This window comes from Kogia breviceps, chromosome 2 (genome assembly GCF_026419965.1).
Source record: "Kogia breviceps isolate mKogBre1 chromosome 2, mKogBre1 haplotype 1, whole genome shotgun sequence".
Lineage (NCBI taxonomy): Eukaryota > Metazoa > Chordata > Mammalia > Artiodactyla > Physeteridae > Kogia > Kogia breviceps.
In genome coordinates, this window is record NC_081311.1 from 2308802 (window position 1) to 2336106 (window position 27305).

At 50.2% G+C, this 27305-nt stretch overlaps 1 long non-coding RNA gene across 1 annotated transcript in view; it reads right to left on the reverse strand.

The window, feature by feature from the left end:
• Positions 1-27305, reverse strand: part of LOC136793471 (uncharacterized) — a 466580-nt gene that overhangs the window by 275611 nt on the left and 163664 nt on the right. The window lies entirely within an intron of this gene.

A 27305-nucleotide genomic window follows, 5' to 3' on the forward strand; every position in this document is an offset into this window, starting at 1 on the left:
CACAGAGCACCGAGCCGATCTCCCTGTGCTACGCGGCTGCTTCCCACTAGCTCTCCACCCTATGTTTGGTAGCGTATATATGTCCCTGCCACTCTCTCACTTCGTCCCAGCTTCCCCTTCCCCCTCCCCGCGTCCTCGTGTCACCTCTTCTTGTGCGTGGTTACCCCCCACTCGGGAAATGCTATCACACTGCTGAGTTATGGCCACTTCACCTTTACTAGAGCAGGTAATTCTTATATCTCACAACCTATTTATTTCATTTGGATCAGCATGCTTTCCTAGACTTCTTCTCAAAGCCATAAGCAATTATTTCTACATCCTTCCCTTTACAACTTACTGTTAGGGGACTCAAAACCATCCTTTGGCCTGTGGAACTGGAAACCATATTCTCCGGCTGGGAATTCACAGGAGGGGTTACAGATTGTTCACATCCGAGAAGGTGAATTATCCCGAGGGTTTCCAGCTCAGCTTACTGAATTATGCATTTTCTGAATCATTTCAACCAGAAATCTTGCCCTGTAATGCACATGTGAGCTTCAACGGAAGACCAAAACACCAAGAGTCTCAGAGGAGTCAAAGAACTGCATTTATCGACTTTCTATAAGGTACCAAAAGACCAATGAATCAGTCCCTCTGATCTTATTAAAACATAAAATTTAGGATCTGTACTTTCTTTATACAAAGTCTAGTTGCAGAGCCTCATAAATCTTTAAAGAAGTCATCTATTAAGGTTTTTTTTAAATGTATTTATGGGGTTGTAGAGGAGGCACAGCTCAATAAAGAGCAGCCCTGCCATGAGCTTTGGTATGAGTCAAAAAAGAGGGGGGAAAATCTCCACATTTAAAGGGCAAATAGGAACTTCACTACTCGCCCTTCATTAACTGGGGGTGGAATGAAGGAGGCATAACTGTCATTCTGTGGCAGCACCACGGTCCTATGGATTCAGTCCACGTAGAGAGTTAAGATAAATTTAAAACCGAAACAAGCAGACACCTACAGACAAACGCATCGCACTCTATCAAGCCTGTAGTCAATCACTGTTGCCTCAAAAGCTACTTCATTATCGGAACTGAGAAAAACAGAGCACAATTATGCAGTTTAAAAGGTTTCAATCAGGATGATGAATGGTGGTCTTAGGGGAGCTTATTAGCATGTTTAGAAACTTATTTGTTTGGTTTTTTTTCCTCAAGAGAAAAAACGTGGAAGTTCGGCCCACCTTTAAAGACTTTGGGCTGGAAATGTCCAGCTGAACAGAACCAACACGCACGCATCCCTTCAGTTGGCTCTCGAAACGGCCTGGACCAGAATTCAGAGCGAAGTGTGCCAGGGACCATCTACCCTGAGCCCTCATTTTACAGAAGAGGAAGCCAGGCCCCAGACAGGGACGTGACTGGACCAGGTCACAGGCTGCTCGGTGGCCAGGCTTGGACAACCACGCCACTTCCCTGACCTGCCGTCCCTCAATCCCTCTCTGAAACCTTCCTGAAGAGCTGACCCGCATCTCGTTAACAGAAATGAAGGCAACGTGCTGACCACCAATAAGAGACACGCGCTGAGATAGAGAATAAAAAAGGACAAAAGAGACACAAAACTACAAAGTATCCTTTTAAGCCAAAGGTATGTGTTACTTCTTCCACTGGGAATTTGAGGGCTCTGAAAAAGGGTGCCCTCAAAAGTTCTAAATACTGCTTTGATTCTCTTTTTTCTTACCATTTCTCCTGCATCTTTGAAACAGATGGTAGGGTGACATACAGTTTTTCCTTTAAACACATCATGAAAGCCTCACGAAAGGAAATTAATGGAAACCTTTAAGTTTCCATTTAATAGCATTTTACAACGATGCTGCAGTCGTTAGTCGACGCTGCGCTTAACCGAAATCGCTCCACGCGCATAGGAGGATTCTGCCTCATGAATCAAAAGGCAATAAATGGTCCTCATTTCAGCAGAGCGAGAGAAGGTGAGGCGGGTTTATTAGCCCTCATTCTGGAACTGATTTCACATGGAAACCACATTGCCGGGGCTCTGCTTCTCCAGCGATCTTCCATTCAACAAACACTTCATACCCGCTAAGGATCAGGTTCTCTGTTGGTTTACTATTGCTGCTGTAACAAATGGCCACAAACTCAGTGGCTCAAAAAAAAACTCCTCAAATTTATCCTCTTCTGGTTCTGGAGGTCAGAACTCTAAAATCCAGGTGCAGGCAGGGCTTCACTCCTTCTGGGGGAGAGTCTGTCTTCTTGCCTTTTCCAGTGTCTGGAGGTGCCTGCATCTCCTGGCACAGGGCCCCTTCCTCCCTTCAAAGTGCATCACTCCAGGGGCTTCCCTGGTGGCGCAGTGGTTGAGAGTCCGCCTGCCGATGCAGGGGACGCGGGTTCGTGCCCCGGTCCGGGAGGATCCCACGTGCCGCGGAGTGGCTGGGCCCGTGAGCCATGGCCGCTGAGCCTGTGCCTCCGGAGCCTGTGCTCCGCAACAGGAGAGGCCGCGACAGTGAGAGGCCCGTGTACCGAGGGGAAAAAAAAAGTACATCACTCCAGCCTGAAGCAGCTTTGGTCCCGTCACTACATCTCCTTTTCCTGCGTCTGACCCTCTGGTCTCCCTCTTAAAGGACCTTGTGATTACATTGGGCCCATCCAGGTAATCCAGAATAATCTCCCTATATCAAGATGTTTAATTTAATCCTCTCTGGAGAGTCCCTTTCACCACGTAAGGTGACACAGTCACAGGCTGAAGGGATAAGGGCAGGAAAATGTTTGGGGAGCCTTTAGTCTGTCCACAACAGGCGCAGTGCTAGGTAAACCGACATAAGCCAGAAACCATGAGTAAACCATGTGGCCGTGAGCAAAGGGTACTCAAGGGACCCCCAAAAGAGAGAGGTGCCCTGCGGGTGGCGGCTGAGCAGAAACTACACTGAATCTCAAACAGACCCTCTTTTGAGGGCACCCCGCCAATGCCCTCCAGCCACGTGTCGAATAACGCAGCTACGGCCGGCCTCCTGGGCTTGCTACTCTTTTCTTCTGCAAAGGGTCCACGTGCCAGATCAAATTAAGCAGAGGAAAATCAAGAAATAGGCATCCTCCACGTGTACCCCCATCAGGAGGATAGAAGCAGCCTCCAAGGGCATGATCTTATCCATACGTAAATCTAAAGAAAGCATCCGAGGCCATTATCTGCATGTATCTGCGAGGCAGCTGAAAGAGAAACTGAATTGGATCCAGAATGCCTGGAAGTCAGGGTAACGTGTTTTCATTTCCAAAATGGCCTCACTCCTGCCTCGTAATTAACAATGACAGTGCTGCGCAGGTGAAAATCCAATTCGGAGACCTTCCCAGCACGGGGGCCTCTCGCGCTCACGAGGGCTCCACCAACGCACCCAGACCTAACAAGGAACTGCCCAGGCTGCAGGCAATTACACAGCAGTGTCAGCCGAAAATGAGGACGGAGACAGGAGAAAACGAAGTCAATACTGAAGTGATGAGCTGTTGGACACAAGGCCGCGTGTAACAACCTGCACTGCCAGGTTGTGAGGCAAAGCCCCCGTTCTCAGGAGTGAGTGGATTTCAGGAGAGGCTGAGCAGAGACACAAGGACCGAGCACCCCCGGAGACCCGGGACAGCAGGACTCGGCGCTACTTTCCTGCCTATGGGATACACACCCGGTTCCCAGGGACGGCCCTTTGCTGCAGCTGGAATCACAGCCCTCAGTGACGTGCCCCGGACCTGCTGGCCGCCACGGACACCACGCAGTGACAGACACGGGCCTGGCAGTCTTCCAAACGTGTTCCAGAAACCAGAACATATCCCGGGGCACATCTGGACCTTATATCACACACTCCTGACGGGCTCTTGGAAAATTCTAACTCAGGTCTCAGAGAATCAGAAGCGCCTGTAGTGACGAGCTGTGACGGGTGCTACGCTTCTGAACTCAGTGCGGTGAGATCCACTTCGATGCCAAGTTGGGACGCCTTATCATGGCATTCCAGCACAAGCCCCCTCGGCTACTTTCCATACACGGCCATCAAGCTATTGAAGTCTGAAAGCTCTTGGCTTGAAGAGGCGGGGCCTCACTGGCGTGTACCGGCTGGGACACGTGCAAAGGAAACACCCAGCCAAGCGGCAACCACTTGCTCTTTTGGTTTCTTTTCATTGAGCAAAGTGAATCGCAGTTCAGAATTTGTTTCTGCAAGTGATGTTGTAAAGCTGTGCTGCCTGTCTCAAAATTCGTAAGTTTGGACGACACTTTGAAATGTCTCTTCATTAAATAGTGTCACCGAGAGAGGCGTGAACGAGATAAATTCATTTCCGCCCAAAACTGAGCTTGTGAGGCGTACGTAGGGGTATCGGCGCACGCTTTCCGTAGGGGCGGCCGGAACACACCCTGCAGGCCAGTCCACGCGGTCCTCGGGAGGCCGCCACGGGGACCGCTTGACCCCGGCGCTCAGGGGGAAATACGCTCGCACGAGGGCTCATGAATCGGCTAGATCCACACTGCCCAAAGCACAAATCACCTCTGCCTGACAAGCCTGCAGAACCGCACGGCGAATAGGAGGAACAAAGGAACCACCTCCCAGGATCTTCGGTTTCCAACAAGCACTTTCACAGGCACGCTCTCGCCTCCGGAGGCACCTGCCCGACACCCAGCTGAGGACACCTGACCCTGGAGAAGGGAGGTGACCCCCAGAGCTGGGCGACGGCAGCAGCAGCATTCACGGCCGGGTCTCTGATTTCCAAACCCAGCTCTTTCCCCCTCCGAGAGCGCGTGCACCCGCACCACGGTGACTGAGAGGAAGCAGCAAAGCACCAGGGGGTGGTGTGCCGTTTGAACCCACGTATATGTGCGCATGGGACCCACATTGTCTCGGGGGGATTGATGCGGCCCCTCCCCAAGCCTCGTGCCGGTTACAAAGCTCTAGCCCCACTTGGCCAAGTTAGCAGAGCTCAAGCGCTGTGCCCCGGGGTCTCGCACCAGAGGCTGATCCCCCCTCCAGAGGGCTGACGCACGATGCTCACCCCGGCTGCGGCAACGCGCCTCCAGAAATCCCAGGGAAACTGCAGAAGCTCACAAAGACGAGGATGCCTTGGAAGGGGCAGGGAGGACTGGAGAGCTCTTGCCCCCTCCGGTTATTCTCAGCTTGAGCTGGTACTGAAGCAGGAGAGCCCCCCGCTGGGCATCCTTAACTGATCCCACACTCACAGGCTCAGTCACTTTTCCAAAGCCCTCGCACAGGACTGGGCCAGAAGTGCCAGAACCAGACTTTGCCTGAGACAAGAGTCTGCCCCGGCCAGCAGCAGCCCCAATTCTCTCTACCCTCAAAGCAAGTTTCCCCTTGGAAGGTCATCTCTGCCCACGGGTCACGAGCCCACGATCATCTAACATGGTCTAATGACACTGAGCTTCAAAAGGGGAAGAAGACATGGCGTTTACTCCCTTTATTCCCTTTCTCCGGGTGTCGTTTTGGCTCAGATACAAACTGCTGACCCCCGGCCCTATGTCCTCAACAACCTTTGCCACCTGGGATCTAACAGGTGCTGGGACGGAGCGCTTGGACAAGCCTCACAGCCATGACCTCCCATCACTGCCTGCGTCACAGCACTTCCGGCGCACTCTGGGCGGCCACCCTGCCGGGCTCTGCAGCAAAGTAGCTGCGGAAGGCTGGCCAAGGTCAGCCAGGGCAGGTCCGCTCCAAGAACTGGTTTTTCAACGTGTCCGAATACAGAGGCTGTTTCTAGGAGGGAAAATATCACCGTGCACCTACAGGTAACCACGCTCAAACCACTCACCCTCTGCAAGGGGTGATCCCATTAAGCCTCCACAGATACACGTGTTCCGAGCTGGGAGCAACTGAGCTGCAAGTCAGCCCTGGGGTTTTTTAACCTGTCTTACCGGAGAGTTTAAGGAGGTGACCCAAGACTACGGCCCCAGCAGGTTCCCTGGGGGGCAGGCAGAGGTGCCTTGGGAAAGCCTGGTGGAATACCAGTAAACAACAGCAGGTACACGTATGAGGTCAGGAACGGGGAATGGGGAGGACGCAGGAACTGGTGGGATACGGGGCTTCCCTCTTAAGGACGGTAGTAAATAATTTTATTCTAAATCCACCTCGTTTTGGTGCACTCAGTTTCCAAGCAGGGATGGTGACGGATTTAGCTTTCGGGGTCCCTGCAGGGATGATGGGTGGGCAAGGCAGAGAGAACTGTCTCTGGGCAGCAGGGACCCCTTATCCAGCAGCATCTCCCAGGTGGACAGCACAGGGGGCAGTGAGCAGACACAGCAGAGTCCCAGAGATTTAAAGGGACGCATTTAGAAGAAAAACAAACAAAACACTAGTTTGAAAGAGGAAAGAAACAAAAAAAAGAGAGTGAAGAACGTCCAGCCTGCACAGACTCAGATGTGCAAGACACAGCAGCTAACGCTCTGAGGCCCACCCAGAGCCACCGGTCACATCAGGCTGGATGGAAATTCCATGTGCATCATGTGCTGAGGACTTTTTTTTCTCTACCGATTGCCTGTTGTTGGGTTCCAGGAACGTCACCAGCACCTGGCAGGGCAGGTTTATTAGTTTCCTGGGCTGCTGCTACAAAGTGCGAAAAACTCGGTGACTTACAACAACAGAAATTTACTCTCTCCACAGGTCTGGAGGCCAGAAGTCCAAAGTCAAGGTGTCTGCACGGCTGTGCTCCCTCCGAGGCTCCAGGGGAGGGTCCTTCCTGCCTCTTCCAGCTCCTGGGGGCTCCACGTGATTCTGGAGCATCATTTCAATCTCTGCCTCCTGTGCCCCAACCCCCTGCTCCCGGGGCTGCACCCGGGCACAGGGGCAGAGAGCTCTGCACACGCAGCAAGCAGCACCGCTGATGCTACCCAGACCCCGAAGAAGCCCACCCCCCCACCGACTGACACCAGGGCTCCCCGACTCCCGCGAGCTCAGCTGAGGGCGTCTGCGGTCCACGCGAGGCGGCACTTGTGTGTGTGTCAAGCGGGTAGAAAGCTCCTCAGTACCTCCTTTGTGGTAGGCACCTCCGGGCAGCGCACGCTCAGAAGGCAGTTATGTTGTCGTGTGGGCTGAGTTTTTATGCGACTGAAACCACCGTGAGCAAAGGAGCTGCCGGCCTCCAAACATCCGCCCTGTCAGCGACACAAGCTAGATTCGATTTGCTCTAATAATGTGGATAATTACTAGCATTTCAAATTTAATTAAGAGAGATGCTTCTGGCATTATTTGCATTGAGCTTCATATCTCCTCTCATCTAACATCTAGGGATTAACAAGGAAAGGAACTATTCACACAGAACGTTTAGGGCATCCAAAGAGCATAATGCCTGGTTCCTTCCAGACACCGTTTGGACACCAAACCAGCCCCTCTCTGCCTGCAAACACTCGGCTGCAGCTCAGACTCTGCTGGGCAGGGCTCCCAGGGGCTGCAGATCCAAAGGGGAAAGTGGCGCTTCCCTGCCCGGGGCGGGTAGCGGTGTACTAGGCTCCAGTGTAATGGGAAAATTACAGGTAGAGGAAAAATTCTCTGTAGAAACCCAGAAATGATTGAAAGCTTTTGATCTGGACCCTTAGGATCCCAAATAATGAGATGGAGGTTGTTTAGGCGGAAAAAAATGTAAGAAATTTCATCAGCCTCACGACACCCAGGATAGACCACGTGACCGGCTATGGCTATAGCGTGAATCCTCAGCACTTTAACTCTCATCAATACTGTGTTGGTCCGCATAGTATGACTTCTCGTCCAGTCACCTCCTGGTTCCGCCTCCCATGTTGCCGTGAGAACCCACCCAACAAGAGGGCCGGAGGGAGTTTCCTGATGTTCACCTCTAAGGGAGAATCCAGGAAGATCCTGGGGTTTCTCGTTTACTTTGAGATGGAGAGACAGCAAGTCACTGGAATTCGGCCTGTTCAGAGGGGTGGAGGATGCAGAATGGAACAGAAGTATATATAGTATTGCAATTAGCCAGACGGCTAATGGAATAAAAACCAAGCCATGCTGTAAACAGATATCCAAGTGCATTCCCACTGGTGTCAACACCAGATTTGAAGTTTGAGTTTAAAGAGAGAGGGAAAGAGCAGAGAGGGCCTCAACTAGAGAAGTGAAATAAAAAATGCAAAGCTGGGACAGGCAGAGAGGGGAAACCGCAGAGGAGTCAAACAATGATGGAAGGAGGCACGTGGGTGTGTGGTGGTGAACTAGGGGTGCAGGGGGCTGGGGAGGGCACTTGGCAAGCCTGGTTTCAGGCACGTTGAGTGTGAATCAAGATCAGGGCATGCACAAGACCGTATCAGTTGCAAACACAAGTGAAGCAGAAGTTTGACACTGCAGGGAAAGAACCTCAGGATCTGCCTTGAGCTACAACTCTGCCCTGCTAACCCGCAGCTTCAGTTTTTCCAGTTTAAATATGGAGATGTAATACTGGTGCGTTGAGACCAGGGTGAGGACTAGAGAGTGTGAGTCCTCATAACTGGGAGCCGATGTCACTGTCGTCAGGGCAGATCTGGCATGGACTGAGAGTACAGGTTCAAGAGTCATCAGCAAAGAGGGAAGCCAAGAATCCCCGTGTGGGAGGAAGATGCAGGCCGGTCAGCACCTTGGAGAGCACCTCGGGCAGGTAGTAGTTTGGGGGGTGGGGCAGGACGATCTCCCTTTCATGCAGTGAGAACACGAAGGCAGAGAGCAGAGAAGCCTCATTAGGGAAGCACGGTGGTGACGCAAAGCAGAGGAAGGCAAGGGCGTGGGGCTGCACGGGACGGGGAGAAGCGCCAGGCTGGGTTACCCCGCCGACCACACCCACCAGCTTCCCCTCTGGGATGCCTGGTGACCAGCTCTCCCTGAGACTCGAGTCTGTGGCCACCTTTTCTAGAGCCACCCACTGATCTCGAGTGATCAGGCCAGTGGAGATGAACTGCCAGGAGCTGAGCCAATGCACAGGTCTCACAGCTCATTTCCAAACGCCGCAGCGTCTGCAGCAAACGGGAGCTGGCAGAGACGGACCGGCATGACCCGCTGGCAGAGCAGCTGTTGTAAAACTGAGCTGAAAACGCTTGTTTGGGGAGAGGGCCCCTCTGTCTGGAAAAACCCCCCTCTTTGACCGAATGCCCCGGCCCCGGGAGTGCACTGGAAGAGGACCCTGGTCAGCGGACTCAGCAGGGCGAGCGGGGCTGCATCCTCACATCTCACTGCAGCATATACGCGAACGCTCCAAAGACCCCTGCGTTCCAGCAAGAATAATAGCTAACATGTAATGAGCACCTACAGCGTGCCAGGCACTGGCCTCAACGCTCTACAGGGCCCACCTCGCTTAATCTCCTAATCATGCCTACAACACGTGCTGCACAGACAGGTTATCAAGCCCACCCCACAGATGACAAAAGCAGAAGCACAGAGAGTCAACAGCCCTACTGCAGCCAGACCCAAGAAATGACCGTGGGGCTTCCCTGGCGGCGCAGCGGTGGAGAGTCCGCCTGCCAATGCGGGGGACGCGGGTTCGCGCCCCGGTCCGGGAGGATAACGCGTGCCGCGGAGCGGCTGGGCCCGTGAGCCGTGGCCGCTGAGCCTGCGCGTCCGGAGCCTGTGCTCCGCAACGGCAGAGGCCGCAACGGTGAGAGGCCCGCGTACCGCAAAAAAGAAAAAAGAAATGACCATGACCGTGGAGCTCGTGGAGCCAGGACTTCAGGCTGCCCCACGTCTCCAGCCTCCGGCCCACTGCTCCCTCCTGCCGCACTCAGGTAGGAAGGGTCACCGGGCCAGGCCTGCGCACACTCCACTCAGAGGCTCAAGGGAAGTGGCTGCCTTCTCAGAAAGGCATCAGCATGCTCTGTGGATCTGTGGGTGACTTCCTTACCCATTGACAAAGGGATTAAATTCCACCGGCGCGGCATTCAAAATCGCCACTGCAGCTTTACAAGTCAGTGCAGATAAACCAGCACCGGGCATTGCCTCTACTCAGTGCACCCAGGGCGGTCAAGATTTCCAGTCAAGATGTGCCTGGAACACACTGCACCTGAAGTCCGGATCTGCATGCAGTCTTTTCCTACTAGATCTCAAATAAGTAGATTTTCATTCGGTCCCAGAAGTGTCATCCGTCAAAGGGCTGGAATGAGACCGATATATTTTTTTAATCAAAACTGACATAAAAAATTGGAAGATTATTCTGTCTTCAGATATTCTGCAGACTCTCCCAGCACATGGACACTCTCCCTGAGACCTGACCAGCAAATAAGCAGAGAATGGTCCAGCAACGTAATTACCTGCAGAAGGTTCTGGAGCCTCTGGCTGAAGAGACCAGACTGTTCTAGAAGCAAACAACCCTTGGGGAGGGGGAGGCACATAGGCCTTCCAGGGAAATTCTTAGATAGCCAGCTGCTCGAAGTGAACTTTCAAATCAAAGCCTTAAAATTGTTTAAATTATTGAGGTGGTGTATTCTTTCCACATCTTCTGCAGCCCGCAGGGTCTACTGCTTTGCTGAGGTATCCTTTCAAACCTAGATCAAATATTATGTTCACTTTCCTGACCAGCTCACATTGATTTATCTTTTGAATCGCCCAAGCATTTGGGGCCTGGGCGCTGGACACTGGAGCTCAGCCTCCTGGACACTCGCCTGTTTGGACATAGCTGGGAGCCATGCAGGAAGGGATACGAGATGCTGGTGGGCACCGCAGTTCAGGGCCTTTCGAGAAAGCTGAGGCCTCCTGCTCCGCGGTCACTCCTCATTAACATTCCGACCGGCTTGGACCTCCGGATGGCCCGCTATCCTGTGTGTGTTTCTGTAGGGGCTGCAAGTGCGGAGGCCTCTGGGCTTAAGTGGGAGCAGCTTTGCCTCTGTCCTTCTTTCCAGCTAACATCCTCATCGTCGTTGGTCTGATTAAGCCTCCACTCTGGCTGGAAAACCTCTTCCACGCACATGAACTGAACTGTAGTTTTGCAGTTGCTACACAGTGGCTGTGAAAGCCATCGACTGCTGAGCGACGTTACCCTCGATCTCAGTTATCAGCACTGAGACTGCAACGCACATATTTGGAGCTAAGGAGGGCGATCTCATTCATTACTTAAAAGGATGGAATCAGGTTTTGCAGAAAATCAATACCCTGAATAAACTTCTATTTTTCCTAAAGTAGGACACACGACTTTGTTCTGTATTGTGAACGAAACACAGAAGATACAAAAGAGAATCGATATTACAACTCCAAAGTTTTTCCTTGAACTTCACTTGCAGTGGATCTTCCTTGATGTGTCTCACGAATTATACGCATTAACCACATCGGATGAGCACCTAACCCTATGGTGACAGAGACCGTGGGGCCCAGGGAACAGGGGTGGCCAGAACGGGGTCCCTGCCCCCCCTCCCCGGAGACCACGGCTTGGTGAGGGAGAGTACTGTCCAAGGCAGGTCGTTACAAGGCAGCTGTGACTCTACCGGGACCAGAGCGAACATTCAGAGGCAGGAGCAGCTCATGCTAGTAGCAACCAAACTCTGCTGAGTTGAAAGCTGAGCAGTAATTCAATTGGCTAATGGGTTTCGTCGCCAATGTATCATGGGCTGATGCACTGAGATTAAGTTTCGTCTGAAGCCCCAAACCCAACGCACAGACCCATAGAAAGATTTTCGGGAGGGACCGCTGCCATCGCCCTCTGCTGGCTGTGGATAATAAGCACTCACTCCCCACTTAGTAGGAGTGATCAGCCCTCCTGCAACATCCCTGCCTTTGCCCTTACCTCCCCCCCCTAAAGCCCACCCCCAATCCCCCAGCCCCTCCCTGGGGACCACGTCTGACTTCTCTGCTCTCTTTGGCTCCCCTCCCAGGACACCCTGGACCTGGGTCCAGATGACTCCTCCTGAGGGTGGCTGTGGCCACATCTCACCCTAACCCTAACCCTAACCCCACATGACGCTGCCGTTTCCTCGTGGGAAGAGGACTCTGCCCGACCTTCAAGGCCTGGCACTACCCATCCTCGGTCTACTCGGCAGAACACAGATTCCAACAGAACCAAAACACGTGCTGGTCCCCCATCACGCAGCCCACCTTTTCCTCTCCTGCCCCTCACCCTCCGCTTGTTCCAGATGCCCCCGCCTCCCAAGGTCAGTACAAACGCCACCTCCATGAAGTCCCCCCTGATTTCACTGCCACCATCTCCCCAAATCAACCTCTCCCGCTTCGAGAAATCAGTGTCTACTCCTCTCACCGTGTAAGACCTTGTGCTGCACACTGAGGCTATTCTCCACTTGTTACCCCTGCTGCACTCGCCCCTCCTCCGGGACACAGTCAGGCTCTGCTTTACGCTGAGATCTCCTTCCTCCACCCTCTCGCTCCTTCCACTAGTGTCCAGCACAGGCCCTGGAACTAAGCAGGCCTTTCACACAAATGCATAGTTACCGCATGAACTAAATTCGACTCGGATTCAAGTGGGAGTGTGTAGACTCACCGGTTCTGAAATTTAGCACAACATACAAAAGCAAGTAAACAAAGTGTAGAAAATATGAGACGTTCAATGTTTGTTTTACAGAGGATGAACACTCACTAAAGAACGCCTTAACGCATAGCAAAACAAAGGTAAAAAAGATGTACAGTATCTCCTTGGGAAAAAGTACACAAACAGCTATTTCTCTAACGGCCAAATTTAGTGGTGGGGACATCCGTTCACTCACTTATTCAGGAGGTGAACTGAACAGCAGCCCCGCACCTGGACCATTGTCAGGCACTGGGTCCCCCACGGGGAGCTGCAGACCCCGTCCCTGCTCAGCAGGATTTTCCCCAGTGGACAGGTGGCTACGTGTGGCAGATAAACCCTCTCGTACATCCTCCTCCCTGTTCCACGGATTCCACTAGAAACACAAACCCACCAACACCCTCATGGTCTGGGGGCGCATTTAACACGGAGGCGAATAGCTCTGCACATCTTCACAGCTTGAAGGCACCGCTGCCCCAGCCTCGCGCGGCGAGATGGCCATCTCAATTCTGAGTCACCAAGCAAGGATACTTTACATTCAGTACAGCCCGAAAGACCTAAAAATGTGACATTTGATTTAGAAAGCTATCTTTCGAGAATCGTTCTTTAAAAACTGTTGGCTTTTAGGAGAAACCGCATTTTGACTCATGATTCAGAGCTCAGGAAACAACTTGCTCCTGCACACATCTGCCAGAGGGACCCCTGGAAGTGGTGTGAGGCCGAGGTCCCCAACACATTAACAGGGTCCCCCAAAGGAATGGGAGCTGAGCTTCAGCCACAGGCCAGTCTCGCCCCACTGGGCACAGCCTGGACCCTAGTCTGCTGCTTGCAGTCAGGGCCCCAGATGTGGCCACACGGGCTGCCATGCCTTCCCCAGAGGACAAAGGCAAACCGTGAGAGGACTTTTCAGGAAGCCTGTGATCCTTACTGGGGCCGAAATCCTGAAACGACCACACCAGAGAGCCCTGCACTCAGCAGGAGCCTCTAAGGACGCTGAGCACAGAGTCCAGGTGGGATGGCCGAGGTGTCTGTGCCCAGGGACCCCACAGCCGGCAGCAGGACCCCGGACAGCTCATGCACCTCCTGGCTCTAGTCCTGGCCCTGCTCCTCTGCTGAGGAAGGGAACATTAGTCTCCACGCCGAGCCCACCTCCTTTGATCTGAAAGGAAATCCCTGGTGAGTGCTTTTCACCAAAAAAAAAAGGCGGGTGGGGGGAGTTCCCCGGTGGCCTAGTGGTTAGGACTCACTGCCATGGCCCAGGTTCAATCCCTGAGAAACTGAGATCCCACAAGTTGAACAGCACAGCAAAAAAAAAAAAAAAAAAAAAAAAAAGATACCTGGAACATGATCTGTGGCTATTAAAGATAAACATTCCCTTACTAGATCCTGCATGCATGCTGCAACTAAAGATCCCATGTGCTGCAACTAAGACCCAGTGCAGCCAAAATAAAATAATATTTTTTTAAAAAGATCAACATTCCCTTAAATCCTCAAGTAAAAGGATTTTAATTGTTTCATTACATTCTATTCGTCATTTGTCATATATCATTCATCTTCAAGATGATCCCAGAAAAAAGCAGATGAGAGAAGCTATTCTGAATTCAGAACCTCTTTCTTGATCGTCTCCGTTGGCTGGAAGAGAAATGTCACTCCCCTTCCCCCCGCCAACCACCCAGCCGGGAGGAAACACCTCCCAGCCAGAGATATCACCCCGTGTCCTCAGTCCCCGTACCCACCTGGCACGTGGAGATGCCCAAGAAAAGGTCAGCAAATGAGTGGATGGCATAACCTCAGACAGAGAGAATATCTTCCTTAACTTTTTCCCCTACAATACATCCCCAGGGATTACTGATGTAAGTCTTAAACTGTATGAAAATCCACGGGAATTCTAACACCCCACGCATAATGTGTTCTGGGGGCCTTAATTTAACCTGATGTGAATTACTGCGCCTCAGTAAGATCAATCATGGGTGTTGGTCCTGCGGCGTCACTGCCTGCTCTGCAGCCCACCCAGGGTCATGCCCTCTCTGGTCTGAAAGGCTCAGGCATACGGGAACAGAGTATCAAATGTGTCAGGTTTATAGTTTTCCAACTACCTCTGCCAAGAAACGGGACATTGCTAAAATGTATACCTAAATAATTATATGTGGTAATCGAAAGCATCCAGAAGCACTCTATGTGCCAAACAGTTAAATAAAAATAAGAAAGCATGCAAACACAAACACTTCACTGGTTAAACAACTTCAATCCTGCCGGGGCCAGTAAGCTGACACAGAGATACATCAAAAAGACCCACTGCCCAACTCACTCGGTGAGTCGGGATCTGGGAGGGGTAGATGGAGGAGGGGGATACCTTAGAGTTGGGGGGCCGGGAGGAAGCAGAATGCCCCCCCTCATGCAGCCCCCGTGGAGTCTAGCAGTGTATTCGTTTCCTGGTGATGCCAGGACAAATTACCGTGAACTTGGTGGCTCAAAACAACAGAAATTCATTCTCTTACAGTTCTGGAGGCCGGAAGTCCCAAATCAAGGTGATGCCGGGGCTGGCTCTTCTGGAGGCTCGGGAGGAGAACCTGTCCCACGCCTCTCCCCTCGCTCGTGGTAGCGGCCGGCCAGCCTCAGCATCCCTCGGCCGTGGCAGCATCCCTCCAGTCTCCGCCTCTGCCATCACATGATGGTCTCCTCTGTGTCCTCTCATCTTCTTCTAAGGACCCCCGTCAATGGATTGAGGGCCACCCGAGCGCACACCCTGCTCCAGTATGACCGCAACTTCATTTAAATAATTATACCCGCAATGACCCTGTTTCCAAACAAGGTCACATTCTGAGGTTCTGGGCGGACATGAATTTGGGGGAAGGACACTGTTCAACCCAGTACGGGCAGCGAGGGCCTCGGGGTTTAGGCAGAAGTGTCAGAGGCAGGGCACCGCCGCTCTCAGAGGACGGTGATGGGCTGGAGCTCCAGGTGGCAGCGACCCCGGCAGCACGACCCCCTCCTGGCTGCTCACGGGCTCAGGGCAGCTCAGCAGAGCCGGCGTCAGGATTCTCCCACGGTCCTTGGAACTCTATTCCATCCCTGCAATTCTCGCTCAGAAGAGGGAAAGGTCATGTATCTGAATGCTCTCCATCCACCAGACCACTGACAGCTACTGGTTCTTCAGGCAGGAATGGTTTCCTGGTGGTGTTTGTCCTCCCTGAAAGTGGCCCTTTTGCCCAGAAAGTGCTGGAGTGCAGCCCAGGGATTCACTGGGAACGGGACACACCCTCCCGGCCCCTCCCGTCACCAGGCCCAGCCCGCGGGAATCACTCACTGAAACCACAGCTCCCACCATAAGGAGAGCCACACACTGGGTTCTCTGGAGGCCTTGCAGAAGGGACATTGCTTGAAATGGCCTATGAGTAGAGAGGAGAACATTCCAGAAGCAGGGGCTACGTGAATGCAGGAAGGTGGAGAGTGCGGGGCAGGCATGAGAGCCTAAAATAGCCCCGTGTGGGTAAAGCAGGGCGTGTGAGGGGTGGAGTCAAACAGGATGGAAACACAGGTAGACAGCGGAGCGCGCGGGCCGGGCCGAAGCTTCTCTCCTGAGTCCCGCCGACACGGGGCCCAAGCCCCTCACTGCACTTTAGGAAGATTCAAGGCAGCCGCGCGAGGCCCCATCAAGGTGGCTGAGAAAGAAGACGTAAAAGCCAGTGAGGGGTCTTACATTTTGAGCCATGGGCTTTGGCCGTCTGGCAAAGCCTAGGACCCCTTCTCAGAAGACCGATTGCTAAAGGCATAAAGTAAACAGACGCGCAAAGGAAATCAATTATAATGAAGTATGGTTATCAAACAATTGTTAGAAGATAAGCATGATACGGTAACATGGGAGGTTCCTTATCCCTCTGGGTTCTGAGTGGGGCACAGACCGTGGAGGACAAGGGCGAAGCAGAAGGACGGTCTCTTCAGAGTTGTTAGAAGACTCTGGAACCATCTAAGGGTCTCTTCTGTCCTCCGTGTACCTGAGCGCTAAAATTCTAAGGTTTTTAAGACCCCGAAGATTCTGTGGTCCCAAAGGTTCCTCCCCCCAAAGTACTGTGAGTTGCCTGACCCCAGGGATTTTGAACAGCTAGCAAGCCCTAGAGCAGCAGGTCCAACGCTTTGTCTCTGAGTCTGGAGCAGGATGAGCAAGAATGAAGGTCCAGATGTCTGCAAGACTGAAATGTGACAGGAAAACACGTGTGTGTTCCCATGGGGTTTCAGGAAGTTCAAGGATTCAGGAACATCATACATGCAATAGCGCCCCCCCCCCCCCCCCGCAGAAGCAGAGCCTGTATTAGGGACAAAGTCCCAGGAAACTGCTAATTCCACGGGGCTTTGATGCGTGTGTTCATAATTGAATGAAATGCTAAACTTCAGTTAGAGGTTAATGAATATGAAGATGTCATTTTTTTTCCCATCGTAATTCAAAGAGCCCCTGGATTCTGCCCTGATTAGAACAAGACTGCTAGTGTCTGCAAGGAAATGTCAGCCTGGAATAGGGCGGGAGCGTGAGGACAGAGAAGAGAAGATGAAAACAAAAAATGTCAGGGCAGGACAGCTGGGGCAGGGCAGCCCTGGTGAAGGGAGGGCTCAGGGACCAGACACGCTGAGCGTCCTCAGAATTCCTGGAGGGAGATGACTCCACCTCCAGGAAAAGGGACCACAGAAGGAGAGGCCGTATGGATAGAAAAGTGACTTGCTTTGGTGATAGAAATAGAACATCTGCAGGAAAAGCTCAGCCAGAAACTCACTGAAAAAGCGAGTTTCTACACAGCAACCATCCAAGAAGCAATCATCAATTTTGAAATGGCCTGGAATGGAGACAGTGACAGATATTCTGGACGCTCCACTGTTTTTTCAGCTTCTTCTAGGATAGTTTGAGTGTTTTAATTTTTAAATGATATGATAATATCTATAGTTACCAGACACTTAGATATGAAAATTTTAGAAAAATTTCTGGAATACATTAAAATCCCTTCAATGTTATATGAGCAATTACATCATTTTCTGACACTTTTTTTTCCAGTTCTACTGAGGAATGATTGACAAATAAAAATGTATATATTTAAAGTGTACATCATGATGCTTTGATATATGTATTCACTGAGAAAGGACTGCCACAATTAAAGGACTGCATCTTTTACCTCACATAGTTACCATATATTTTGTAGTGACACCACTTCAGAGCTACTCTCTCAGCAGCAAAGTGTACAATACAGTATTGTTGACTATTGTCACCGTGCTGTACATTAGATCCCCCCAGGACTTATCCATCTTATAACTGAAAGTTTGTACCTTAAGACCAATATCTCCTCATTTCCCCAACCTCCAGCCCCTGGAAACCACCATCCAACTCTCTGTTTCTATGAGTTTGACTTTTTTTTTTTTTTTTAGATTCCACATATGAGTGAGATGATACAGCATTTGTCTTTCTCTGTCTGGCTGATTTCCCTTAACATAATGCCCTCAAGTTCCATCCATGTTGTCACAAATGGCAGGATTTCCTTCTTTTATTTGGCTGATTAAATAATCCATATATATTTACCACATTTTCTTTATCCATTCATCCACTGATGAACACTTAGGTTGTTTCTATATCTTTGCTAGTGAGTAAATGCTGCTATGAACATGGGAGTTCAGCTATCTCTTCAAGACACTGACTTCATTTCCTTTGGATATATACCCAGAGGCAGGGGTGCTGAATCATACGGTAGCTCTATTTTTCATATTTTGAGTAACTTCCATAACATTTTCCATAGTGGCTGCTCCAACTTACATTCCCACCAACAGCGCACAAGGGTTCCCTTTTCTCCACATCCCGGCCAACGTGTGTTATCTCCTGTCTTATTGATAATTGTCATCCTAACAGCTGTGAGGTGTTTTTAACCTATTTGGTTTTTACTATTGGGTCGTATGAGTTCCTTATATATTTTGGATATTTATCCCTTATCATATAGATAGTTTGCAAACATTCTCCCCGTTCCATAGATTGCCTTCACTTTGTTTACGGTTTGCTGTGATCTCACTAGTCTCTTTCTGGTTTTGTTGCCTGCGCTTTTGGCATCATATCCAAAAACTCATTGCCAAGACCAATGTCAAGGAGCTTTCTTCCTATGTTTTCTTATAGAAGTTTTACAGTTTCAGGTCTTACATTTACATCTTCAATGCATTTCAAGTTAATTTTGTGAGTAGGACAGGGGTCAAGTTTCATTCCTCTGCATGGGAATACCCAGTTTTCCTAGCACCACTTACTGAAAAGACTATTCTTCCTCCACTGTGTATTCTTGGATCTCTTGCCAAAGATTAGTTGACTATATATTCATGGGTTTACTTCTGGACCCTTGACTCTGTTCCATTAGTCTATGTATCGGTTCTTATGCGAGTACCATATTGTTTTATCATAGCTTTGTAACATCATTTGACGTCATTAAGTGTGATGCCTCCAGGTTTGTTCTTCTTTCTCAAGATTGCTTTGGCTACTCAGGGTCATTTGTGGTTCCATACAAATTTTAGGATCTTTTTGTCTATTTTAGTGAAAAACGTCATTGGAGTTTTGATAGGGATTGCATTGAAACTGTAGATCACTTTGGGTACTCTGGACATTTTAACAATAGTAATTCTTCCAGTCCATGAACATGAGATATTTCTCCATTTGTTTGTATCTTCCTTCATTTCTCTTATCAATGCATTATAGTTTTCAGCATACAGGTCTTTCACCTCCCTGGTTAAATTTACTCCTAAGTATTTTACTCTTTCTGATGTATTGTAACTGGGATTGCTTTCTTAGTTTCTCTTCCTGATAGTTCATTGTTAGTGTATAGAAACACAACTGATTTTTGTTATTTTGATTTTGTATCCTTCAACTTTACAGATTGTTCATTAGTTCTAACAGACATTTGATGGAGTCTTTAGGGTTTTCTATATATTTGACAATTTCATTTGCAAACAGAGACAATTTTACTTCTTCTCTTCTGATTTAGACGCCTTTTATTTCTTTTTCTTGCCTAATTGTTCTGGCTGGGACTTCCAGTACCATGTGGAATAGAAAGAAGTGGCCACAGTGAACAATCCTTGTCTTGCTTCTGATGTCAGAAAAAAATCTTTCAGCTTTTACCATCGTGTTTTCTGCTGAGAAATGGACTGACAGCCCTATGGAAGTTCTCTGTATGTGATGAGTTCCTTTACTCTTGCCGCTTTCAAAATTCTTTCTTTGTCTTGGATTTTCAACAGTTTTATATGTCTCAGTGAAGTCTTCTTTGGATTGAATCTGTCTGGGCACCTATAAGCTTCACGTACCTGTATGACTATGTCTCTCCCCAGATTTGGGACATTATCGGCCATTCTTTTCTTTTTTTCTAATTTATTTATTTTATTTATTTATTTTATTTTTGGCTGCGTTGGGTCTTTGCTGCTGCGCGCAGGCTTTCTCTAGTTGCAGGGAGCGGGGGCTACTCTTTGTTGAGGTGCGCGGGCTTCTCATTGCGGTGGCCTCTCTTGGTGCAGAGCACGGGCTCTAGGCGCGTGGGCTTCAGTAGTTGTGGCTCACGGGCTCAGTAGTTGTGGCTCACGGGCTCTAGAGCACAGGCTCAGTAGTTGTGGCGCACAGGCTGAGGCGCTCCACAGCATGTGGGATCTTCCCAGACCAGGGCTCGAACCTGCGTCCCCTGCAATGGCAGGTGGATTCTTAACCACTGTGCCCCCAGGGAAGCCCCGGTCATTATTTTCTTAAGTAAGCTTTCTGCCCTTTCTTTCTCTCTCTCTCTCTCCCTCCCCTTCCCTCCCCCTCTCTGTCTGCCTCCCTCCCTCCTCCTCCTCCTGGGACTCTCATAATATTGACATTGTTTCACTTGACGATATTCAATAATTCACAGAGGCTTTCTTTACTCTTTTTTATCCATATGTCTTTTTTCTCCACTGACTGGATAAATTCAAATGACCTGTCTTGGAGTTTACAGATTCTTTCATCAGCTTGATCAAGCCTGTTGTTGATACACTCTGCATCATTCATTCATTCATCATATTCTTCAGCTCCAGAATATCTGTTTGGGTCTCTTTTATGAATGCCATCTCTCTGTTGCACCTCTCATTCTGTTCATGTACTATCTTCCTGATTTCATTGAGTTATCTGTCTGTGTTCTCTTACAGCTCACTGAACTTCCTTATAACAATTATTTTGAATTCCTGGTCAGGCATTTCATAGATCTCTATTTGTTTGGGGTCGGTTAGTGGAAAATTATTGCATTCCTTTGGTGGTGTCACGTTTCCTTGATTTTTCACATTCCTTCCAGTCTTGTGCTGCTGTCTTCACATGTGGAGAAGCAGTCACCTCCTCCAGAGTCTTTAGTGGCTGTGACTTTCAGAAATGCCGTCTCCAGTGAGTCCAGCCACCGACTCTGAGGTTCGCCCCGACTTTGGGATATGCCCACTCCACACTTCTTATGCCCCCTTGAGGAGGAATCCCTCTCTTTCCTGCAAAGTCAGGCCTGGTGCTGAGAGCCTCCTGCTGGTTTTCCCTCTAGCACCACACCCTGAAATGCTCAGGTCTGTGAGAGCCTCTTCTCCCAGTCCTCCAGAGCCAGGCTGGCTTCCTGTGAGTGCTACACCTAGTGGTCTGCAAACACTCACGCTTGCTCCCTCTCAGCAGTGCACGTGAGGAGCCTGCCATGGGGTGGGATGCTATGGGTGAGACACGGGAGCATTGGGCCAGCTGTGGTATTTGTTACCACTGTCCGGGAGCCAGTTGAGGGGTGTGCAGATGCGGGGCCCCCAGCAGCTCAGGGCGGGCTTCCTGACGGCGCCCGTGAAGGATTAGGAGGATGAGCTGTGACGTGGTTATGGCAGCGTCCCTTTGGTGAGTTCCGAGCCCCAGCTGCTGTGCGCCCAGCTTCTCCCAACCACTCAGCCATGCCAACCACCTCAGTATTCTGAGGTGGGGTGAGAAATAAGCATGCATCTTGGATGGTGTCCCACAGAGCTGGACAAGCCAGGCACCAGCTCGAACTCACAACTCGCACTTTCCACTGTGGGAGAAATCACAGGACCGAGACTCTGCTCCAGGCCCCTCTCCATGTTTTGGTGGTTGCAGCAATCTTTGGTTTTCCTTGACTTGTGAGTGCACCATCCAGTCCTCTGCCTTCACGTGGCATTCTCCTTGTATTTTCACATCATCTCCCCTCTGAGCATGTGTCTCTGTATCTAAATCCCCCCCCTTATTTAAGATCAGCAGTCATACTGGATAAGGGCCCACCCTGATGACCTCATTTTAACTTGCTTGCCTCTGTAAAGACCGTATCTCCAAATAAAGTCACATTCTGAAGTACTGGAGATTAGGACTTCAACACGTGAATCTGGGGGAGGGGTGGAACAATTCAACCCCTAGTAAGGGGTGAAGGCAAAGAAACTCCTGGGAAAGGTCAGAGCTGGGCAGCTTCAGGCAGATGGACTATGAGGAGGCCACGTGTCTCTGAGGGAGGGGGCGGGGGAAGGAGACAAAAGCCATGGATATAAATCCACTTTTGCTTCTGTGGTTTAGGCTAAGCTGGCTTCGAGAAACCCTTCACTTCTTAGACAGGCTGGGCACGTGGAGCCATAAGTAACGTCTTAGGAGCGCTGCCGGCAGCCCGGTGACTCTGCAACGCTCCTCTTCCGTCGCCAGCTCGTTTCAGTCCTCGCATCTGGCGTGGGCAGCCCAGGTACCCCATCACCCACCCGACTAGGAGTCTCCTGACCCAGCTCTGCCCAGAGCTCCGGCGTCACCAAGAACCTCAGACACAAATGACGGTGTGTAGTCACGACCAGCCCCTGGGAACCGCTTGCTATCCACCTACTTGGGGACCCACTAGAGCAAGCGTCAAGAGATAGGGAAGCACAGAATGCGTCTTAGTCTCCTAGTGTCGCTAAGGCTGACGTGTAAGGACTCGGGTAGACATTCCATCCCCCACTTTTCCAGCATCAGGCTCAGAATCTGATATGCAAGCTTCCAGGTCCCACCTGTGCTTTATTTTAAAAGTGCATGGCTAATAAACTATTTTCGCCTTTTAAAATGGCATAAATGTCATTAGAGACTAACCTGAGCTTATTGGCTTTATTTAACTCTTGACAGGTATAGAATACAACATTAAAAATGCAATTAACTTGGGCAGTGGGGAAAAAAGAAACCCATCAGATGGATGTCTTTTGGGTAAGGAGAGATATTTCACATCTCATAAATCAAAACTTTCAGAGTCACATCCCCAAATTGGACCATGGTTCCCTATTATCCCAAACTTCTTAACTCTTGGAGGTAAGTTATTAGTCGGATGCTACCATTGATTAGATGGAAAAACAAAGATTCCCCTCAAACTAAACCATTTCCCAATAAAATAAAGTAGATTGGAAGTCAAAGATAGGTTTGGCCAGGTCAACAGAAAAACACCACACCGTCTGTGCTGGTGAATTTTATGTGTCAACCGGACCGGACCATAGGGCTCCCTGACACCTTGTCAAACATCATTCTGGGGGGGTCTGCGGGGGTGTCCCTATATGAGATTAACATTTGAATCTGTAGACTGAGTAAAGCAGATTCTCCTCCCCAGGTGCTGGGTCTCGTCCAATCAGCTGATGGCCTGAAAAGAACAAAACGGCTGACCTTCCTGCAAGTAAGAGGGAATTTTCTGCTGTCTGACAGCCTTCAGCCAGGACATTGCTTTTTTTTTTTTACTGTCTTTGGATTCAAACGGGACCACTGGCTCCCCCTGGGTCTTGAGCCTGCCAGCTCTGGGCTGGAATTTACACCGTCAGTTCTTCTGGGTCTCCAACTTGAAGTCCACAGACCTTGAGAGCGTCAGGCTCCACAGCATGTGAGCCAGTTCCTTAGAATAATTACATATATATATATATAATTTATCTCCTGTTGGTTCTATTTCTCTGGAGAACCCTGACTGATACACTATCTCTGCACCATGATTCATTCAGTGACTTAAATATTTGCCGGGTACCATGGTAAACTGCTGTTTTTACACTCGGCGTGGATTATGCATTCTTCTGATTTTCTCTGGAGACCAACCCCTCCATCACTCTCAGTCTGTGAGGTTTAGCTGGGACCCCACCTCCCTTGCACCGCAATCCAGGATAAACACGTGAGCCAGACCTAGCAAGTTCACCCAGCCCATCCTGTGGCTACAATGATTCGTTTAGGGCTGAGCACGTGACCCAGGTTCACCCAAAGATAAACAATCCCAGGACTCCAATTTCGGAACCATCGGAGGAAACGTTCTCTCCCTGCTGGAAATTTAGGGGGAAACCCTGCTGATGCTGGAGCTGCTTGGTGGGGCTGCTGGCTCACCGTGACCCCCACAAGAGCTAAGACAACACAGGTGGAATCACAGGCCACACGGGGATGAGCTCAGCAGGGGCCCCGACCCTCTAGCACTCTTGAATTCCGTGTGCAAATGAACTTCCTGTTTGCCACTAAGAAAGGGGTGTCTGCCACTTGCACCCAAAGAGCCCCACCCTCAGCCGGGTGCCTAGAAATGCTTCACTCTGGGCTAAGAAATGAGAGTAGCTTTGGGGGGCTTAGTGGAGATGACTTCAAAAATAAAAGTGAATGGATCTTTCACTCGGCACCACGGAGAAATCTGAGACACCGCAGATCACCCCCGTCTACTCCCGTTTTGGATAAGGAAGCCACGAGGGTGTCACGTGGCCAGCTCCTGGTCACAAAGCAGGAGGTTATTCAGGGCCCGGGTGGAGTTCTCTAACTGGTGCACCTCCCCCACCACCCTAGAATCAGGAAACGCTGGGGAGACTAAGACCCACAGGAGAAGCACCTGGGATTTAAATAAAGAATATGGTGCCTGCCAGCCGCTGGGTCTAGCTCAAGTCACTCGGCTCAACTTTAGGAAACAATGGGGGACATTTTACACCTGTTTACCCCGCAACATGCTTCCTGCACACCAGCTGTGACTGTCACTCCTTACTGGTTGTCAACTTGATCTTCTTCTACCGTCTCCCATTTCACCGACTTAACACAATATAAGAAGTCATTCTCCCCGACATGGACGTCCGTGAAAGTCAGGAAGGAGAAAGCGAAGGCCCAGTGTAGGCTGAATCTCTCTTTATGCCTGCCTGGATGTCTTCAAGGACACAAGCGTCTAACTCATACTTAATTTCACGGGTATGTAACTGATACGGCCCCTCTACCAGCTCAGACTACATAATGAGCTCACACACCTTTTAACAGTCAAATTAGTAACCCTGTGTGTCCAAGCCGCTCTTGTGACAATGCTTTCCTTCCTTCAGCTAGGAATGTCCCTTTCACAAAACCCCAGCTACCCCACAGGGGAGAAACCCAGGCAGAGGCTCGGTCTGCCAGGAGCCCTGACTCGTGACTGTGGTTGCTGATGCAGCTGTATGACGAAGCTATGACCCGATGCTTCAGCCCAGGCCCCGTCCTGCACAGTGTCCACAAGCCAGGTCTCGCCACTGCCCCAGCACCGGTTTCTCTGGGCCAGGAGTAGGACGCCTCTCTCCAGTGTTGGGCTCAGCTCTTGTCACTTTCACCACTCAAGGCTTAGGTCCAATGCCCAGTCCTTGAGGGGCAGTTCTCTTAATTTACACACACACACACGCACACACACAGATACACACACTCGTGCAATTTGCCTGTGGCAATCCAAGACGCCGGCTGCTGGGTCAGAGGCTTCCTCATCAGTCACACCCATGCACTCCAGCTGGACACACGGGCATAGATCTCTTCTAAGACCCTGAGGAGAGATCGCCTTCTTGATGCCCAATATGGTGAGAGGTCATTTGCCAAAGCTCATCATTGCGAATCGTTATGACCGCACTGCCGATAGCCCAAGAAGGAGTGGGGTGGACAGGAGCTGGGCGATATACTAGAGCTGGACTCACAAGCCCTCCCCTACAGAGAGACACACCAGAACTCTACAAGACCTCCCATGGTACCCTCTTGCTGCCCCAGGGAAACTGGAAATAACTGCTGTGTCTCCGTGGCCCCAAAAAGGCAATCACAAATATGAAACAGCTGCTGTCAGTCCGCTGCCCAGAAGCCGGGCTGACCAGCCTCAGCAGGTCACACCTTGTGAGACACCGTCATGCACTCAGGTCTCTGACACACAAAAAGCTCAGTACCAATCAGGGCTAATTGCAGGCTTCTGTGCTACCCTCCTGGCTCAGCCGTTTAGCAAAAATTACATTGCATTACATTTTCTACTAATCAGCTTCAAGAGCAGAGCGTAAAATTAACTTGAAATAATTTCATGCTTTCAAGTAACCTTTATTTTCTAAATTGCGGTGCTTCGTAGTAACTATTTTATCCTACTGTATAATAACAGTGTTCTTTGCATGAGGGTACAGCACTTATATAACAGCTGCTATCTTAATCAAATATCAATAGCTCATCTTTATTTCAGCATTAAGTCAACAGCACATGCCATTTGTTACTTCATAAACTTCAATACCATAAGTGTTATTGGTTAAATAAGTGTTCTCTGACGTGTGGCTTAATGAATCAGAACCATTGTAAAGGAGTCTGGCTTGAAATACTGAAATCTGCCAAATTTAAGACTTCTATAAAACATCAAAATCTTCAAGTAACCAAACGTTCAGCTGTATTTTGAACATGCACCCTCTTCCAACGAGCCCTCATACACGTGGTTTCACTTAAAATATAAGTTATCATATTTACATTGAACACTCACCCAACTGCAAACCCAGCTCCTGCGTTTATATTTTAGCTCTTTCCTAATAAATTTTTAACACACGTTTGCCCAAATTTGTCCCTCAAAAGCCAGTGGTGAAGCAAAGAATACCAACCATGCTTATTGTAGCTTAATAACCATGAATGTAAATAAGATTTGGGAGCTTCAGTCAACTCTAAGCTCCCTATCAGAAAACAGAAGAGCACAGACATCAAAAGGGCCAGAGCAATCTCGAGCTACATTAACAGAACGATGGTATCTCGGAAGCAAGAGGTAATAGCCGTATCCTATCATTGGAACTTGCCTGGAGTGTCATATTTAAATATGAGCCCCCTCGCTTGGAAAGAAAAGAGGCAATAGAAAGAATGACCTGGATGGTTTAGGGACTGAAATCAGGGCCCGAGAGACACAGAGGAATGCTGGTCAGAGGACCCGCACACATGTCACGGTGGCAGGGCTAGGAGGAATCAGTAGAAATGACAAGCTGGGAGGAGCTGTCTACACGCACAGCTGCTCAGACATAGAACAAGCCATTTGCAGGCCAACTGACTGAAGTTCTCTCATTCCAAAGGTGATGAAAAGCTACAGAGAGAAGACCTAACAAGTGGGTTCTTTATATTTGCCTGAAGAAGTCAGTATTTCAGTGAAATCTCCTCCATGCCGAGCTCCAGGGTCTCCTTGCGTTGAGGAGACAGAGCTGGGAAAGCTCTGAAAGCCCAAGAGCCTAGAGGTCCCAGAGTGCAGGGGAGGAGGGGGCTGCACTTGTGAGGGCGCCAGAGACCCTCAGAGGACTCCCCCAAACAGTCGGTGCATGCCTGTGAAAAAGCTACCCGAGACCAGGAAAAGGACCCCCAAGAAGATTATAGGGAACAATCATCAAAGCTCACACAGGCCAAGAACAGTGCCTATTCCAGCAGCCTGATTAGGAAAATCTGAAGTTACAGGGAATAGGGTAAAGCACTCAAAAATGTTTTACCTCGGGCTTCCCTGGTGGCGCAGCGGTTGAGAGTCCGCCTGCCGATACAGGGGACGCGGGTTCGTGCCCAGGTCCGGGAAGATCCCACGTGCCGCGGAGCGGCTGTGCCCGTGAGCCATGGCCGCTGCGCCTGCGCGTCCGGAGCCTGTGCTCCGCAATGGGAGGGGCCGCAGCGGT